We start from the raw sequence: 21,091 nt of genomic DNA, 5'->3' as shown, positions 1-21,091 counted from the left end.
GTCTACCCCCCAAGATTACTGTTACAAACATGAACCACGTCCAAAAGGTAAAGGGGGAGGTGTTGCTACAATTTATAGCAATATTTTTAATATTTCTCAGAGGTCGGGTTTTCAAGTATAATTCCTTTGAAGTAATGGTGCTTCATATAATGTTATCCAAAGAAACAAGTGTTAATGATAAATCCCCTGTGATGTTTGTACTGGCTACTTTATACAGGCCACCAGGGCACCATACAGACTTTATTAAAGAATTTGCTGATATTCTATCTTGGTGCTGGCTGCAGTTAAAGTCCTAATTGCTGGTGATTTTAATATCCATGTTGATAATGAAAAAGATTTGTTGGGATCAGGATTTATAGACAGCATTTACAGCCGTGTTTGACACTATCGACCACAACATTTTTTTAAATAGACTAGAAAATTACTGTATGTTGGCATTAGAGGAAGTGCACTGGCATGGTTCAAATCGTACGCATCTGACTGCCATCAATTTGTGTCAGTAAATTAAGATCTACAGTGGTGTGAAAAAGTGTTGGCCCTCTTCCTGATTTTTTAATTTTTTTGCACGTTTGTCACACTTTAATGTTTCAGATCATCAAACAAATGTAAATATTAATCAAAGATAACACACGTAAACACAACATGCAGTTTTTGAATGAAGTTTTTTTATTATGAAGGGAAAACAAAATCCAAACCCACATGGCCCTGTGTGAAAAAGTGCTTGCCCCCTAAACCTAATAACTGGTTGGGCCACCCTTAGCAGCAACAACTGCAATCAAGCGTTTGTGATAACTTGTAATGAGTCTGTTACAGCGCTGTGCAGGAATTTTGGCCCACTCATCTTGGCAGAATTGTTGTAATTCAGCCACATTGGAGGGTTTTCGAGCATGAACTGCATTTTTTAAGGTCATGCCACAGCATCTCAATAGGATTCAGGTTAGGACTTTGACTAGGCCACTCCAAAGTCTTCATTTAGTTTTTCTTCAGCCATTCAGAAGTGGATTTGTTGGTGTGTTTTGGATCACTGTCCTGCTGCAGAATCCAAGTTCGCTTCAGCTTGAGGTCACGAACAGATGGCCTGACATTGTCCTTCAGGATTTTTTGGTAGACAGCTGAATTCATGGTTCCATTTATCACAGCAAGTCTTCCAGGTCCTGAAGCAGCAAAACAGCCCCAGACCATCACACTACCACCACCATATTTTACTGTTGGTATGATGTTCTTTTTCTGAAATGCTGTGTTACTTTTACGCCAGATGTAATGGGACACACACCTTCCAAAAAGTTCAACTTTTGTCTCGTCAGTCCACTGAGTATTTTCCCAAAAGTCTTGGGGATCATCAAGATGTTTTCTGTCAAAACTGAGACGAGCCTTTGTTCTTTTTGCTCAGCAGAGGTTTTTGTCTTGGAACTCTGCCATGCAGGCCATTTTTGCCTCATCTCTTTCTTATGGTGGACTCATGAACAATGACCTTAACTGAGGCAAATGAGGCCTGCAGTTCTTTAGATGTTGTTGTGTTTTTTTTTTTTTGTGACCTCTATGATGAGTTGTCGCTGCGCTCTTGGGGTAATTTTGGTCGGCCGGCCACTCCTGGGAAGGTTCACCACTGTTCCATGTTTTCGCCATTTGTGGATAATGTGGTTCGCTGGAGTCCCAAAGCTTTAGAAATGGCTTTATAACCTTTTTCAGACTGATAGATGTCAATTACTTTCTTTCTTATTTGTTCCAGAATTTCTTTGAAAAATCAGGAAGGGGGCCAACACTTTTTCACACCACTGTATCATACCAATCACAAGTGCAGTATGGAGTACCTCAAGGCTCAGTACTTGGCCCCTTACTTTTCACGCTCTACATATTACCCTTGGGAGATATCATTAGGAAACATAGTGTTAGCCTTCACTATTATGTTGATGATACTCGGCTCTATATTTCTTCGCGATCCAATGAAACTTATAAACTATAGATTCCATTAGTTTTGCAAATTGGTATCAAAAACTGGATGACTAGCAAATTCTTACTGTTAAATTCTTAAAAAACAGAGGTGTTAATTATTGGACCAAAAATGTTTGCATGTAATAACCTAGATCACTGTCTAATACTTGATGGCTGCTCTGTAAATTCTTCGTCATCAGCTAGGAACCTAGGCGTACTTTTTCATAGCAATCTTTCCTTCGGAAAACATGTTTCTGGCATTTGCAAAACTGCATTTTTCCATCAAAAAATATATCTAAATTACGACCTATGCTCTCAATGTCAAATGCAGAAACATTAATTCATGAACGATTGTGATGGGGCCCCACAACAATCTTTTGAATGGAGTGGCAGTGACCTTCGCTGCTTACTATGTGTTCAACTTGCAGTATCCTAAAGAGGCCTCAAGCACTTTTGAATTTGTCCAAAGGTATGTTTAAACTGTTTACACACTAATCAAGAAAGTAGATCCATCATTGTCATATGGAACGTCCCATGAATCACTTTCTTTTTGTTCAGTATCGTTAGGCTCTATGATATACTCTATGCATTGATGTCAAAAGACAGGCTTCCATCCAATTCATTTGCATTTTTTAAGTGCATTCGTAAAAATTTGGCAAAAAAAAAAAACTATAATCGGAGAGCGTTTCCATCAGCTCTGTTATGCAAATTAGAAATAGACAGGAGAGGAGTTGTGAACAGCTGTGGGATCAAAACTTAAGGGGCAACTTAAAACACCTGATAGAATTGCAACAAATGAAAATTTATGTGAATACATCCGTTCAACAAAATATCTAGTCAATCCACATAAAAGTTTTTATTCACATTAGAATATTTTATGTGAATTTTAATTTTTTAAATGGTTAATGTTCATTAAAAAGCAGTTAAGTGTCTGTTCTACCTAGAGTTGGTATTCCCCTGCAGGACATTTATGTAAACACAGATGAGTCTGACAGACAGCAGTTTAGCATTACGACTTTCATTAATTAATTAATTATGTCAATTTTTTTTTTTAAGTATGGTTAAGGTATTTTACAGACACTTTTGTCCAAAGCGACACACAATATATTTAAGAAAAACAATGTAAAAGCCAATGTAATTCTAAATGTTGTTAATGTTAAATAAATACATCAAGGTCATTTATTTATATATGAAAACTTTTTGTTCCACTCTCTCTGTTTTCATAGCTTTTTGTGGAATCAACTCCAAGACGGAAAAAAGTGGAGAAGAGAAAAGGGCTCAACGCACCTGTCTGCACCCTCTTAAGAACACTGCTGCACTTTGAGTTGATGGGCTAGTATTGATGCTAGCTTCGAAATGACAGACAACGAACAAAAAAGGTAATTTGCAAGAGCATATTAAGAGCTCCCTTATCGGTTCTGCTTTCAGTACTGGAGAATAAAAGATACATTTTTAGATGTTTTTATTAGTAGGCTACATGAACGTTATCTTACACATTGTATCTCCCCAACAGATTAATTTCAAATAAGTTCAAATAAGCATGTTCGCTAATTCAGAAGACCGCACACACAGCCAGTGTCTCTGAATACTCACTCGGCTCTGCCCCACGCTGCGCGTCTCCCGCATCTCACGGATACGCAATATTGAGCTGAAACTTGACTTTTGCTTGAAATCGCAAATCAAATCGCAATCGCAATATTTGTCAAAAATATTGCAATTAGATATTTTCCCCAAATCGCACAGCCCTAGTGTGCACCATGACACAACTAGATCAAAGGCCTTCTTAAGATCGATAAAAATAGCCCATGTAAGGTCAGTATCTAATGCTGAATATACATCATTAGTCAGCTTTAGAAGAGCACTAGTTGTTGAATCATTTGGCCTAAATCCAGATTGAAACGGTGATAATATTTTCAAGATACTTTGATATCTGAATATGGATGAATTTTTCAAATACTTTGGCAATAAGACAAAATATTGATAATAATATCACCTCGTTTATGAATTGGAGTAATACGGGAGTACTTCCAAAAAGCTGGTAGCTCACTAGACTGTAAAGACATATTAAAGCAATCAGCCAGTGTGTACATGAGAATATGAAAGGTAATTTGATATATCTAGACTCAATTCCATCAGGTCCAGCACCACTATTAGAGCTAAAATGCATACATGTTGGTGTAACACTGGGATCCTCAAATCTGGCCCACGAAATCCACTTTCCTGCAGAGTTTAGCTCTAACCCTAATCAAACACACCTGAGCATGATCAGGGTTGGAGCTAAACTCTGCAGCACAATGACCCTCCAGAGCAAGATTTGAGGAACCTGGTGTATCATGTATGCTCTCATTTTGGTACCATTTTGTTGTTGGGATTGTTTGCCCTGTCATTTGACCTAGTTTCCCTGTATGTTAGATTAAGGCCCCGTCCACACGAAGACGCGTTTCGCTGTATACGCATAATTTTTTTACCGTATAGGCGTTTCGTCCACACGAATCCGGCGTTTTCGAAGAGTGAAACCGATCATTTTTGAAACCGGGTCCCAGGGTGGATAAATTTGAAAACGCCGTTTTCACGTTTTCGTGTGGACGGCGAATCCGTATATTTTCTGAAACGATGACGTCATCAGCCCACGTCTCGCCCCTAATCAGACACCGCTACGTCACATAATAGCGACAACAACAACAACGATGTCAGACTACGTGCCTGTGTTCGTGCTGCAGAACCCACTGAGCTCATTAACTTTATTAAAGCAAAATCTTCTGCTTTGTGTGTTAGTTTGTATTCAGCGCGCAAGGTTTACGCACATGGTCCAAGTCTTCTTCTCTGTTTTTTTGTGTATCTCTGTGGCAGAATTACAGCGCCACATATTGGTCTGGCGTGTGTACGCAGATATTTCCTGAGACGACTCCGTGTTTACGGAATTTGAGGCAAAAAAAAAGATTGGATAGGGAGAAATCTGGCTTCATGTGGACGTAGCCTCAGTCTCATTCAGTTCATCTGTTGCTCATTAATTAACTCGTTAGTTAGCTTTGTTTTCTCAGTTTAAATACCTTCAGTTTGGGTGGATTTTTTTGTCTGGTATTGCGTGCATGTTACTACATCTTGGTTTTGAACTTTTCTCTTCTTTGTGGATTAATTAAAGGCAGGGGCCCGTTCTTCGTACATCGCTTATTACATCCGAGATCAAATGAAACATCCAAGATGATATCATTGCGCTAATCATGACCTGGCTAATTTGGTTCTTTGAATGCACCTGTTGATGCACCTGTTGATAATTAGTATGGATTGAGTTATCTGAGATAGTTGCATGTTCATGGGTTGGTTTAAAAGGGGCTATGTATCCTTACACGAAACCTCAATCAGCAATGCAGCGATTGGCTGGTGGAAAAAGACGGTAACGTAATGATATGACATTATATAATTAAAAAAGACACCTGACGAAAAACTTGACAAATTTCTGGACTTTTATAAGGTAACAGCCAAACAAACAAACTACATAAATGTTATAATAGAGACATGAAATGTGCATTAATTTATTTGTAATTTTTTTTTTTTTTTAACATGATTTCCAATTATTTGTATTCATGATTTCTAGTATTTGTACAGACTTTACATTCTTTCTTCAATGTTGTAATTAGCAATTCATTTAATTTTATCTTTGAAACAGATGTTACGTGACAGCATTCATTAAAGTTTCTTAAGGGTCAAGATCAAGTTATCTGCATCTCCTGCACTCCATCAAGCCACTCCCATCATAGCTGTCACCACTCAGTTAATGCACGATTCAGATTAACTGTATAGCATATGTGCAAGACTCCAATACAATTATAAAGTAATTATCACTAATACATATTTCAATGAGTAAAACTGGCTGTCTCTATAGTATTATATACTACACAACATTATTTTCAAAATAATTTTAAAATTTTTATTTTAAATTATTGTTCCTGGACCAGTAGGATACTCTTGTAATAAAGTAGCGGTGGCTGGGGCAGATATTAAGTATCAATTCTGCTTAAAAAGATGCGATCTAATTCTGTTTACATGAATTAAGCCTGCTCCCGAGCAGGTTTAAGCTTACGGACTTGTTACTATGACAGCAAGTCCAGGATGAGCTTCGAAGAACCAAAAGATCCAAGATCAAGTGAAATTGGCAACAATCAAATCCAGCAAACTGAGTTAGCGACGTATGAAGAACAGGCCCCTGTTTGGACTCTCCTTTGTCTTCTTCATTGTGAAGAAAATGTGTGTGTTTGAGCAAGCTTGAACTACTATTGATTAGAAACACATTTGCTTTATATAGAAGATATACATACAGACATTCAAATATAGGCCTAGCTACAATATGTAGGTTCTTGTTAGAAATTACATGTTGTTTCTTTCTTTGTTTCTTTGAATAAGTGTCTGCTAGATGAATAACGAAAAATGAATAAAAACAGACAGAAAGTTCATATTTAGAATGTGCCCACCATAGCTGAATTGTACCACATTAACCATGTTGATCAACTGCAGTGCACAGGCTTTAAAAAGACTTGTGAAGTCAGGTTTTGATCAATCAGCATCCCTATAGTATCTAGGTATGACAACGTGCACCCCTGCACTGGGCTGATGGATGTTACAAATCCAGTCGTCATCCATTCTTCTCAGTGCGTCTGTAAAGGGACCAGTTGCATTTATAACACATTTGGCTTTGACATCAAACTCTTGGCCTATGAAAGAAAACAGCATCCATCACTGCAGCCCATTCATCTACTGCAGCTGACAAGCCGGATTATTAATTTATCAGCTAACAGCTCTACAGTAATGGACTGGCTCTCTGGCAACGGTGGGAGAGTCTGGAAAGGATTGTAATTAATAGGCAACAGACATACCTAATTTTCCCTCTCACATTGGTGTGTCAAAGAGCAGCCTGGGAGACGATGTGAGAAGGTGTATGTGTGTGTGTGTGTGTGTGTGGGAGTCTTTCTACAGCTGAATGGGATACATTTCCTAATGTGCTGTTTGATAGTGTCTCTGTTCATTAGCAGGATGCTATCAATGCCAGTGGAAAAGGAGACTGATGCGATGAGACCGTGTCACACGTACAAAACGTCTCATTTATACTGGCCACATGTGATTATGTTCTTCACTACACATCTACCTGATCGAGTATCTACACTGTGATTCTAGATGTGCTATTTAAAGACAGTTATTATTTACCAAGCTGAATGCATCTACAATGTTAAAATTCTAGTACAAACACACACATATATTATACATACAGTATCTCACAGGAGTGAGTACACCCCTCACATTTTTGTAAATATTTTATTCTATCTTTTCATGTGTGTTACAACCCTAAATGTCTACAACACTGAAGAAATTACACTTTGCTACAATGTAAAGTAGTGAGTGTACAGCTTGTATACCATTGTAAATTTGCTGTCCCCTCAAAATAACTCACACAGCCATTAATGTCTAAACCGCTGGCCACAAAAGTGAGTACAACCCTAAGTGAAAATGTTCAAATTGGGCCCAATTAGCCATTTTCTCTCCCCGGTGTCATGTGACTCGTTAGTGTTACAAGGTCTCAGGTGTGAATGGGGAGCAGGTGTGTTAAATTTGGTGTTATCGCTCTCACTTTCTCATACTGGTCACTGGAAGTTCAACATGGCACCTCATGGCAAAGAACTCTCTCTGAGGATCTGAAAAAAAGAATTGTTGCTCTACATAAAGGCTATAAGAAGATTGCCAAGACCCTGAAACTGAGCTGTAGCATGGTGGCCAAGACCATACAGCGATTTAACAGGACAGTTTCCACTCAGAAAAGGCCTCGTCATGGTCGACCAAAGAAGTTGAGTGCACGTGCTCAGCGTCATATCTGTCAGTGCTCAGACCATACACCGCACACTGCATCAAATTGGTCTGCATGGCTGTCGTCCGAGAAAGAAGCCTCTTCTAAAGATGATGCACAAGGAACAGTTTGCTGAAGACAAGCAGGCTAAGGACATGGATTACTGGAACTTTGTCCTGTGGTCTGATGAGATCAAGATAAACTTATTTGGTTCAGATGGTGTCGAGCGTGTGTGGCGGCAACCAGGTGAGGAGTACAAAGACAAGTGTGTCTTGCCTACAGTCAAGCATGGTGGTGGGAGTGTCATGGTCTGGGGCTGCATGAGTGCTGGGGAGCAACAGTTCATCGAGGGAACCATGAATGCCAACATGTACTGTGACATACTGAAGCAGAGACTGGGCTGCAGGGCAGTATTCCAACATGATAATGACCCCAAACACACCTCCAAGATGACCACTGCCTTGCTAAAGAAGCTGAGGGTTAAGGTGATGGACTGGCCAAGCATGTCTCAATTTGAGTCCTTGATAATTTTGACAGCTCTACTTTTGCAGCGTTTGAGGTAGATGTCCTGCAGAGAGGGGAGAGCAGACCCTGAGATGCGCTCAGCTAAGCGCACAACTCTCTGTAGTGCTTTGCATTCCTGATTGGAGCTGTTTCCATACCACACTGAGATGCACTGAGTCAATACACTTTCTATGGTCCCTGAATAGAAAGTTTTCAGGATTGCTGGTGAGACCCTGAATTTCCTCAGCTGTCGCAGATGGTACAGTCTTTGCCTGGCTTTCTTAACCTGTGTTTGGATGCGTTTAGTCCAAGTCAGTTTCTCTGAGATGTTTACACCGAGGTACTTGAAGCTACTCACCCTCTCCACAGGGGTCCCACTGATCATAAGAGGAGTGTAGGGCCGCTGCTGTCTCTTCCTAAAGTCCATGATCAGCTCTTTATTTTTCCTCACATTCAGAGAGAGACAGTTGTCCTGGCACCATGATGTGAGTCTCTCTACCTCATCCAAGTATGCGGTTTCATCATTGTTGGAAACGAGGCCCAGAACCACAGTATCATCAGTGAATTTGATAATAGATGTGGAGCTGTGAGAGGACACGCAGTCATGCGTGTAGAGAGAGTAGAGCAGGGGACTCAGGACACAGCCCTGTGGGGCTCCCATGTTCAGAGTGATGGAGTTTGAGGTGAACTGGCCAACTTTCACCACTTGAGGTCTGCCGGTGAGGAAGTCTTGAATCCTCTGTGAGAGTGAGGAGTTTAGGCCGAGGTCTGTGAGTTTAGAAGCTTGCTTGATGGGGCTATAGTATTGAAAGCTGAGCTATAGTCAATGAATAACAGCCTTGCATAATTCCCATTGTTGCTGTCCATGTGTGTGAGGGAAGAGTGGAGGACATGAGAGATGGCATCGTCAGTGGATCTATTTGGGCGATAGGCAAACTGAAGAGAGTCCAAGGTAACAGGGATGGAGGAGAAAATGTAGCTCTTTATAAGTCTCTCAAAAACCTTCATGACTATTGATGTGAGGGCAACTGGGCGACAGTCATTCAGGCAAGAGGGTTTATTGTTCTTTGGCACAGGGATACTGACAGCTAATCAATTACAGGGATAATTGACAGCTAATCAATTTTAGCTGTATTATTTGTGTCCCATTCAAAAACTGCTCTTGAGAAATGTTATGTATATTGTCCCCCCCTACTGTCAGATGAAATTTAATAAAAAAATAAATCATACAGAATTGTTGTTGTTGTTGTTGTTTTTTTTTTTTGCTTTATCTAAATATTTGTGTAAAGGTTTGTGTAAGAGGTAGGTTTAGGGGTAGGGAAAGGGGATAAAAAAAATAAAGATTGTACAGTATAAAAACTATCACAGAACCATTTATGGAATGTCCCCATAAAACATGAAAACCCGGCATGTGTGTATGACTACATGTGTGTGTTTCTTTTTATTTTTGGGGCAGTAAAATCAATTTTCACCTTCATTGCATGGAATGCAGAGGCTCAGATATTCGGCAAAGAATATGTAATTTTTTTCTTTTTTTTAGATAAACAGTTTCTATATTGTAACTTGAGTTGTAACCTGAATTGAAATAATCCAGAATTACCTTTCACAGAAATTGCTTTGATATACTAAGCACATGAAAAGATGAGGTTGATTCTTTATAGGTTGATTCTATATAATTTGTTACAATTTTAACATGAATGCACATTGATCTAGAAGGATGGCATCATGCCATACCTTTTATAAATTTACTCAAATTGTTATGTTGATAAAACATAAAATTTGAACTTGAAAATTGTTTATGCGCGAGTGCACTTGCTAAATGAAGGCTTATTATATAAAATGGATTAAAAAAAAAAAGTTTATTAATGAGCTGCAGTTTTCAACTGTCTATTATTAATGGACATATTTTCTAACATGAATGTTAAAAGGATTACATATCATTTTAAGAAATATACAAGTTGGTAAAGTGGGTACAGTTGAGACACCCTTTATAGGTTGCTATGTACTGTATACAGTAACAGTTCAATCATAGAAAATAACCAAATGTCCCCACAAGTATAGTAATACCAGTAAATTCACCTTATGGGAATAGTTGTGTAGGTCCCCATGATGAAACAAGCTTATAAATCATACAGAATGATTGAAAATGTAAAAATGCAGAAAGTTTTGAGTGATGTGTAGGTTTAGGGGTATGTATATTGTTGTTTTTACTGTTATGTTTACATTTGTACTCTTTGCCATATATTTTTGTAGTGTTAAATATTTGTTCCTGTTTTGTTTAACTGAATCTGAATTAAATAAAGCAAATAAATAAATCCAGCAGCCATGATAAACAGCAGTTGGCGGTTAAAGTTTTCTATGCACAATTTGATTTGACGAAAGTCGCAAGACCGATTACTATCTCTCTATCCAATCACATTAATGGATAAAAATAAAATAAAGATAAGCATGTAACGACCACAAACGGAGGAAAATAGCGGAGTAAAAGTAGGCTACCGATAAAACACTTAAAATGTAGGCTACTCAAGTAAAAGTAAAAGTACACAATTTTTAAACTACTCAAAAAAGTACAATTACTGATAAAAACTACTTAATTACTGTAACGTGAGTATTTGTAATTTGTTATTTCACACCCCTGGCAATGACTGATCTTAAAATATATCAGTGCAGTTGGTTTGTCTCAAGATGCACACCAGTAATGTTTTTTTATTTTCCTAAGCACATTTATAAAAAATACTTAAATTACCTAATTGAACTATGGCCTAATACTGGCTTAATCTAAGACGTGTCTGTGAAACCGGGCCATTGTATTTTACACAACAGAAAACAAAAAGGCCGCTGGATGAGGTGATTATTTACCTACACCCCATTGAAGGTATCAAAACTTGCAAATATCTTCTATTTTTTTTGTCAACAACAAATTTACAATGCATCTTGTAAATGACTCTGCATTTAAACATGATCATTGGCATTTAAAAAAAAAAGTATCAGTATTTTCAAATGTTTTTGATTTTGTTGTTGTTGTTTGTTTTAGTACTGTAGAAAGGCTAGGGACACCCCTTATCTAAAATTTTGCTTCGTTGGTCTATTATTGTGGTACCATCAATTTCAGGGTTATCTACCCTTAAACATTTCCAAGAAACCAAACTATAATTGGTCACTTAAAAGGTGAATATCTCTGAACAGTTAAAGTTCAAGTGCTGTACAAAAAGCCTCACAAAAAAATCGAAGTATAAACACTTAAAAAACTAAATACTAACATAAATCTGAAAAAAAAACACCACCAAGTTAAAAAGCCAAGGATAATAAATAAATTTTTCGATGGGAAGGTGCCAATCTAAGGTCGACACCACTATGTTTCAGTGTAGAGTGTGGGACTAAACAAAGTTTCTTGTCTCTTGATCTTTGATTCCTTGGGGATATAAGGATGCCACAGTTCATAGATAAATCAAAGCTTTGTTATAAAACACGCAGTTCCTGGACAGAATATGTTAAATTAGACTCCATGCCTTTAACCAAAAGGCTGGTTTTGACGTTTTCATGCTGATAACTGATTTGAGAGGCTTTTCAAACTAGCAGGTTAGTTATCAGACACAAATGTGTGCCAAGAAAATAGCATCCCTCTTTTCAAAGAACTCCCCAAAAGACCTGACTAACTAGGCTAACAAATTTATGTTCTAAAAATAAATTGCAGATATATTTTGCAAACATAAACACTGGGTGAAATACCTCAGCTTCAATTAAACTTAACTTAAACTTAAACTTTCAATTGAGACTTCATTTCAAAATAAAAATATCGCGTTCAAGATTTCTACCTGGAATCTTGCATGGACAGTTTACATTGAACTTGTTGCAAGACATTGAGGTATTGCCTTGTTAATAAAAGATATGTTCATATGATATGACTTTTGTCCTAACTAAGGCATCATAATGACCCGCCTTCGATATGCATTGAAAGAACTCCAGTGCTAGAAATCCAGGCAATATTAATCTTCTTTCACTTTCCTATTACATTTACCTACTCTGCAGATCCTCCCCTGGCCGCAGCAGGGGTCGGGAATGTTCATGAGGTGCAGTTCTTCAGTGTAATTGGTGATGGCAGCCTCGTACCTGGCAGCAGAGAGTGCGCTGCAGAGATTCATTCATGCATTCTTGTGTTGTCCTGCAGGGGGCAGGGAGCAGGGCAACTGAGTGACTCACCCCTCCACACACTGACTGGTGCTATGGAAGTGTGTCGGAAACGATCTGTCACATCTGGCCTTGTCACTTTCAATCACTTGTACACAGGCAAATGCACAAATGCTAGTGCAGAGTGCAGGGAAAGGGCCTGCTCATTTAAAGCCACAGCATGAGAAGGAAGGGACCCCAGAGACACAGCCACATTCCCACAGACAAAAATTTGTGACACGCATATACATCCATATAGGATGTATGGGGAGATTCGTATGCACACACGAACATGCACAAACACTTAAAACTTCTCCAAATGGAGGGAGGCATTTCAAGCTCCAGCTATATCCAAGCCAAAAAGAGCATTGGGTCTTGAGTAATAATTCATCACAGCATTCAGACATTATGGCTACGTTCACACTGTCAGTTTTTGGGATTGACAACCACATTTTCACATGTGTCTCAAAATGTCCCGTTCACACAGCAGCTTAAGTTGTGTTTAGAATATTGTCTGTATGAACGTGCAATGGGAGTCAAGTCAGTATTCCTCACCAGTAAGCAAAGTGACAGTGACCAATGTAAAATCAAAGATGGTGCCATCCATAAAACTGAAAGTCTTATCACTTTCTGGCACGACTAGAGTCCAATCAAACCGCGAGTTCGTTCGTCAAATCTTCATTAACTGACGGCAGCTTTTAAATTTGGGTGGAGAGCAGAGCATTTTAATCGCGCGGACACACGCAGAACACAAAACTGATGGAAACGGCTCCTGTGGAAAACTGACAGGATATAAACATTTCAGGTGACACAGCTCATTTCTCTGTTACTGTAAGTTCCGAAAATGTGAAATGATGTTTTATTAACAAGGTTCGGGAGGAGCGCGTCAGATACTTAGCCTAATTAACACAGGAGGTTCCCACTCCAGTTAATCAATGTCCGGCTATAAATACAGCTGACATACCTCTGTTCACTCGACGGATAATCAGCATTCGGTTTGCACCTTTTACCACGACATCGCAGACTCAACGCGTCCAGTCCAAACAACAAAACATATACTGAGGATTTTTTCGGATCTTCGGGCCAATCTGCCGGCCCCATGATCGGTCTTTTTCTGCCAGACACGGCCGCCGAGCTTCAGTGCTTTGCCGCGGCCGCTGCTCTCTGCTCGACGCCGAGGCTACCTCGCCTCCACTGGCGTCGCTTCCATCCTCTTATCATTCGGACGCAAATATCCGTGCCAACAATCCCTCCGATCGGAAAGTGATTCGTATTTAAGCCTGTGGCAAACGCTGATTAATTCTGACGCAACATCTTCGCGAGAGTAAACAAATCGGATTTACACTATCTACTCTTCACCGTGCAAACCAGCCTCACTCCTAAATCCACTCCAGCCGCCAAGGCGGCCAATAGCTCGAGAAAAGCTCTGAACTCGCCTCGCTCGACACCACCGTCGTCTCCACGAGCGTCGGGTCGCAGCAGCAGGCCTTCAACGAGCCTGGGCCGTGCCCCCAGTTCTCACCGCAACAAAGCCCCACTCGCTTCCCGCTTCGGCTCAGCCTTCACTGCAGCTCTCCCGGCCACAGCGCCGTATGCAGCCGGACCTCTAGCTTCTGCTTCCAGCATGCACGAGGCAGCTCCCGCTAGCGGCGCAACCACCAGTGTTGCCAAATAATTCTCAGGTAAAATCACTAAAGGCAAGTAATTTGTTGATCAAAGTATTAAAAGACGTCGCGACATCATTGGATGTTAATGTCACTATGTAACTGTGACACCCTAAAGTACGTGCACATTTTGGATATCGTGATTTTGTAAGAAAAGGTTTTGTTTTCCATATACTGTGTCATATCTTACATATATTTTATGTCAAATGTATTGGGAAGCTGAAAACTGTTGTCTATTGTTAAGTGAGATCGGGACTTTTATTTTGAAAATGAGGACTCGTACAGGGCAGTAGCGTTGTGCTCGCGCCGGCGCTCTCACAATTTCTGGAGATGATGTGCGACACAGACACGCTTGCTTCGGTCTCCTCAAATTCTCCTGTTTCTACAGAACTTTCTGATCTGTCAACACGGCCTTCTGTGTGGGGTGCGTAACATAACCATGACATAAGTGCTCAGGATACAGACTGAAATTACTCAAACTTTCCTTATTTTTCACCAGCTTTTTTTACCTATAATTAATTTACACATTGCATTTCAATACATGGACATAAGATGGATAAGATTAATTTGTTTTATGGTTAAAACCAACAGTGGAAAAGAGAGAATTTCTCACAGTGGACCAACAGTAAATGATTAACATTCATAGGTACAAACCAAAATTAAAGATGGTTTTCTTTCAACTACCAGCGAGGCTTACCTATCCGACGTCGTGAGTATTGACCTCCTGTCAGATGCTGGCTCGAGCCTCCCGGTCGAGCAAACCCGTCCGGCGCCGCGAGTATCGCACCCCCATCAAACGCTTCAACAGCCGTCCAGTCAATCAATCTTGGCTTTTCAGTCAGCCTACGAGCGAGGCTTAACCATCCGATGCCGTGAGTCTTGATCTCCCGTCAAATACGACAAGAGCTTTCAGAATACCTTTATCTTTCAATACCGGTGACGTTTGGCCTACTTGCGCCGTGACTATCAAACCACCGTCAAAAATTCTAAAGCAGCTTTCCGGCCAAGCAATCTTGGCCTTCAGTCTGCCACCGGTGAGGCTTAACCATTCCGAGGCAGTGAGTATTGATCTCCCATCGGATGCCGCGAGAGCCTCCCGGTCAGACAAACCTTACCTTTTCCATCCTAGGGCTGGCGAGGCTTACCCATCCGACACAGCGAGTCTTGATCTCCCGTCGGATGTCAGTAAGAGCCTCCCGACCACTCGTCTTTACCTTTCTGTCTTACCTGTCCGATGCGTGAGTCTTGATCTCCCGTCAGACGCCGGCGAGAGCCTCCCGGCCAGACAACCTTACCTTTTCAAGTCCCACGCTTGGCGAAGCTTACCCGTCCGACACAGCGAGTCTTGATATCCCGTCGGACGACGGCGAGAGCTTCCCAGCTAGACTAAACTACTCTATCCTTTGACGGTCGGCGAGACTTACCCGTCCGACACAGCAAGTCTTGATCTCCCGTCGGACATCGGCGAGAGTCTCCCGGCTGCCCTATTTAACCTTCCGTCCGACGGTCAGCGAGGCCCAGCCGTTTGATGCCAAGGGTCTCGTCCCGCCCGCCGAACGCTGTCCAAACCTCTCAGCCAAAACCTCACACCTTTTACCCCGCCTGGCGAGGCTTACCCGTTCGATGTCTCGAGTCTTGATCTCCCCATCGGATGCTGAGAGAGCCCTCCCAGTACCGGTTTTCCTTTTCTCCCTACCCGCCCGTCGAGACTTACCTGTCTGACACAGCGAGTCTTGATCTCACGTCAGACGTCGGCGAGAGTTCTCCCGGCTGGGCTTCTATACTCGACGCCCGCAAGCGAGGCTCATCCATCCGATGCCGTGAGTCTTGATCTCCCGTCGGATGTCGCGAGAGCGTCCTTGCCGGGCGTCCCAAACTCTTTTTATCTTGTCAGGCCGATAGGACCCACTCGTCCGACATCCGGAATCTTGATCTCCAGTCGGAGGCTTCATGGGCTCTCTCGGTCAGCTACCTGCCCTCCGTCCTCTGATTAGCGGGGCTAACGGCCAGCAGGGTCAGGGCCACAATGACGCTGCTCCTCCTCCATCGGCCGGTAGGGCTCACCCGTTCCAAGCATTGGTTCAAGCATTGGTTCGAGCCCTCCCGACCGAGCACCAACCACACAATCCACCAGCGGCCCGTTGAGCCTACCCATCCTATGCCAAACCGCTCCCACGGAGCACGCAAATTTGGCCTATCATACAAGCGATTCTCAAAACTAGCTCCCGCCAGACCTCAGTGCGTATTTGGGGGGTTCTTAGTCTGGCGGCTGTCTATTACAATTGCTTTTTGGGGGGTACTCTGGGTTCGGGCCATTCCTGAGCCCGGAGCCCTTCCCCAGGACAGCACAACAACTACGCATTATTATATATGCCAAATACGCATTACCTAACTCGTGCTAAATATATGTAAGTGTGAACTCGTGAAATTATGTTTTATTAACAAGGTTTGGGAGGAGCGCGTCAGATACTTAGCCTAATTAACACAGGAGGTTCCCACTCCAGTTAATCAATGTCCGGCTATAAATACAGCTGACATACCTCTGTTCACTCGACGGATAATCAGCATCCCTCCTCCACCCCTTCTCCACTCAAAGAAGGTATCACTAGAGTTCTCACCACACTATGGGGGGGGGGGGGTACTCTGGGTTCGGGCCATTCCTGAGCCCGGAGCCCTTCCCCAGGACAGCAGGCCAACTACGCATTACTATACACGCCAAATACGCATTACCTTACTCGTGCTAAATATATGTAAGTGTGAACTCGTGAACACATGGTAGAGGTACGTTTGTGCGGCAGAGAGCGGCTCTCTCTCGCACTGTATGGGAGTTTTTGCCTGGATCCACTTCGCTAACCTCCGCTGACTGCGCGACGCAGTCCAAACGGACAAGGCTTTTATACTTGACGCGTTCGCCGTTGAGATATTCTTTGAAACGACAGGGGCCAACGAGGAGTCATTTTCCTCTAAAACCATCGGGAATCACCGGTGAGAAGTAGTCATTTGCCGGTACAAGACTTCTCGCCTAATGAATTAGTTGATGAATTAATAATTTCTTTATGAACTGGTTAAAATAATTTTAAGATTTTGGGTTTATTTTGCATAAAACACAAGACAACTTTAAGCAAATAGTGTATAAATAGTGTCTACATTAATTCTAATTCTATTTTTAAACTATAAAAATAAAATGTTCTTGAATTAAAACGTGGCCTAATGGTTAGAGAGTCGGACTTGTAATCCAAAGGTTGCGGGTTCGAGTCCCCGGCCGGCAGGAATTGTAGGTGGGGTGAGTGAATGTCCAGCGCTCTCTCCACCCTCAATACCACGACTGAGGTGCCCTTGAGCAAGGCACCGAACCCCCAACTGCTCCCCGGGCGCTGCAGCATAAAATGGCAGCCTACTGCTCCGGGTGTATGTTCACGGTGTGTGTGTGTTCACTGCTGTGTGTGTGCACGTTGGATGGGTTAAATGCAGAGCACGAATTCCGAGTATGGGTCACCATACTTGGCTGAATGTCACTTCACTAAAAAGCCTTGGACAAACTATGCAAAAAAAAAAAACAAACAAAAAAAAACACAACAACAACTCTTCATTGTTTTCCCTCAAAGCGTTAAAAGTAGCTCCTGGTGGAGTTTGAACATATCAAACTGCTTCTGTTTCACACAAATGTGGGCACAGACGTGCATGTTCGGCTTGAATCGCCCAGAACTCGTGCATCTTCGGAAGCGGAGCTGCTCGGAAAGTTACAAAAAATGTTTTGCACACCACCACGCGAAAAGATGTCGCGTGCACTCAAAGCGAACTTCCGCCAACACCGCTATGACGTCACATTTGGAGCGTGCACCCAAGCTAACTTGCGGTCGCGTCGCATATAAATCAGCCTTGACGTGACAGACAACTCCAGTCCTGTTCTGTTCACACAGCATGTGTGTTCCAAGAATACGGTTGTGAGTCCTGAAAATGTATGGGGGTGAGTTCGGTTACAGAATGTAACACCCGTAAATAACCAAACTGTGTGTGAACGTAACCTTATTAAGGACTCAAAGACAGGACTGACAACCGTATTCTGCTACTGTGTGAATGTGGCCTAAGTGATTGCCTTTATGTAAGCTCCTGAAATTTTATAATAATAATTACCAGATAACCACCAGATGAAGGCATCCTAGTTGACAGGATGCAGGTTGCAGTTTTTTGTAGACACAGCCCAACTGTCAACTGATGAACAGGGACATCCATCTGCTGCCGGGCGAGAAAAACTTCAGCAGTGGGAGTTTAAGGTCTTGAAGAGGAGCAAAGGTGACCCCGATTCCTCTTTCCCGGTGTTCTGGCTCTTGTTTGATGCTGTGGGTATAGCTGAGAGATTAATTCAGAGATAGTTCAAGATAAAGGCAGAGGTGGTGCACAAACAGGCAGAGACTGCGCTGATCATTGAAAAATAATTATTTGCTGTGTCACTGGTAACCCTTTCCCTCCATTCATCTATGTCAAGAAACCTTCTTTGACAGGCACTGCATGTGCGTGTGTGTGTGTGTGTGTGAAGACATTGGCACGGATTGCTATTAATGAAGAGAGGAATCTCACATCAAGATTTATGGATTAATCCCTTTTGGGTTTGAAAATACCAAAGATCTATACTCACTGGCACAAGGTCACAAGTTTTGTAATTTAAATGAAAGGGTTTAAAAGGTGACAAATGAACAAAGCACAGTTTCATTACGGACTGATTCTTATGTACATCTCTTAAGATTTATTGCAGCATAATCCTTTGCTTAAAGAAAGGAGTGAACGCTGAAATGATTAATCTCTTTTAATGTTGGTGTCTGAAACAGCCCTCTATCTATTTGTAATTGCCAAGGAAGCGTAAGTCCTCGTTGTTGGTTCAGGATGTTGCTACACTCTGGGAATGAAATGGCCAAAGGAACCTCTGATCTTTCTTTTTTTTATTTATTTTTTTTCGCCTTGCTTTTCTTCAGACGCTTAAAACGACCGTAGGCTAAGTAACTGGTAGGCCCCGGTTAATGTTACCATACGCTTGAAGTCATTTTCAGAACAAGAGGCAGAAATACAGGACAAGAGAACAAGAAAACACAACAAATATAAAGGCCAAATTTTTAAACAAATTACACGCAGGGGTATGTGTGCTGCCATGATGTATTAAGGTGTGGAGAACCTCTATCCTCTCTGCTGGATAAGCACTTCACTGATCCTGTGCATAAACATAATTTGGAGTGTCGTTTACAAGAGCCTCGCGGTGGATGAGTTTCAGCCCTGGGCAAAATAGGTGCAATAATTCACAATAATGTAAAGGAATATGCAAGCCTGCCTTCCTTGAAATGTCTCTCTCTGCTCATCATTAATATTAGACAATATGACAGTCAGTCATGTTGTTGTTAGAGATTGTATTGAGAACAACATTAATGATGTGTACATAGTCGTGTTGACTGAAGGAAGAAAAATGACTCTCAAAACTCTTTGAGACGTACTGAACCCACACCCTAAACCTCCACCCCCCAATGCGCTCTCTCCTTCCCCCTCCTTTGCCATAATTTTCACCTCCTGAAGGTAAGCAAACTCAGTGGAGTGCGAGTGAGATCAGGGCGGGACTCCACAGTGACATGATAGAAATGTTAGTGATGATGAATTTCACATGTGCCAGTCATAAAGTGAGATGCTTGGATGAGCTGACTGCTCACATCACTGTATCTCAGGTACACTCACGTTTTTCAGACAAAAGGGGAGAAAAAAAAGACAATTAAACTCCACTGATAGCCGGAGATGATCACAAAATATTTGCATGATGCTAATTAATTGTGAATAATTATAATGTTGTGCATTTTAACACAATTTCTTTTGGTTGGCCATTCTATAAAAACACAGAGGTACTGCATGAGCCCTCTTGAATGCTCCAACGACTCGTACTTCACTGCATAATGAAAACACAGTAGTGTGTTGGTCTGCTAAATGTCCTCAGAGAAGTAAATTCCAGCATTCAGAACTCAGACTGAAGAAGAGGGTCAACCTCTGAAATGTCACTGCAATCATCATCCTTCACATAATTATCATAGATACAGAAAAAAATCTGCCTGAAAAAACCTTAATGTGCACGCATTTATGCATTTAGCGAGATCTTTATGGTATTTTCTTCAAAGCCCAAGCAAACATTAAGACATTTCCCCTATTATAATTGTTACATAAAGATTTAATCATAGCAAAAGCAGGTATAAAGACAAATAAAAATAAAATCATTGAACATTAAAAAAAAAAAAACAGTACATAGAATGAAGCAGGTTTGTCTCCTCTGTGCTGAATGAGTGAAGTTGACAGATCGTTGCTCTCTTCTCTGCCCGGCCCTGTGAATACACATATCCTCGTGCTCCAAATGCGGGCTGACAGCTTGCCCGGGGAAATGAAGTAGGTAGTTTGGGGCAATTGTAAAGAGCCTGAGCAAACAGGACATGCTATGTACACCCAGGCTAACAATGAACATATGCTTTGTTTTTCTGATGCCAACATGGAGCATTCATGGCCTCAAGAGACTCCTGAGATTCAGAGACCAGTTGGAGCGAACAGCCTGCTGGCTATTTTTGCCTTTTTTGGCAGGCTGTTGTTTCTAATTTGTTTACAGTACTGTAGCCATTAAACTGTGCTGGTTTTACATTGTGAATAAAGTCTCCCTCAAACTTTAAAACATGACCCGAATGTCTAACCTGAAACTGTAACTCAAACAAATAATTTGGACCCACTTTATATTAACTGTCTTTTTCACAGCTGCTAACATTTAAATGAAATACTTTATACTATATACAAATCACAATCAAATAAAAGTAATCAAATCACGTAATCAAATCATAAATCCAGTATTACATAAATGGTGTACGTTTTAGTAACTTTCAGTAGTAAAACATTAGCAAACATTATATAATGCCTAAAATTGCAGTTATAAGAATAAGTTCAGATGTTTCACACTACTCTTCAGACACACTGAAAAAAAAGT

This window comes from Barbus barbus (assembly GCF_936440315.1).
Source record: "Barbus barbus genome assembly, chromosome: 11".
In the NCBI taxonomy this organism is placed as follows: Eukaryota; Metazoa; Chordata; class Actinopteri; order Cypriniformes; family Cyprinidae; genus Barbus; species Barbus barbus.
The sequence above is the reverse complement of the archived record's forward strand: the minus strand, read 5'-3'. Positions refer to the sequence as shown.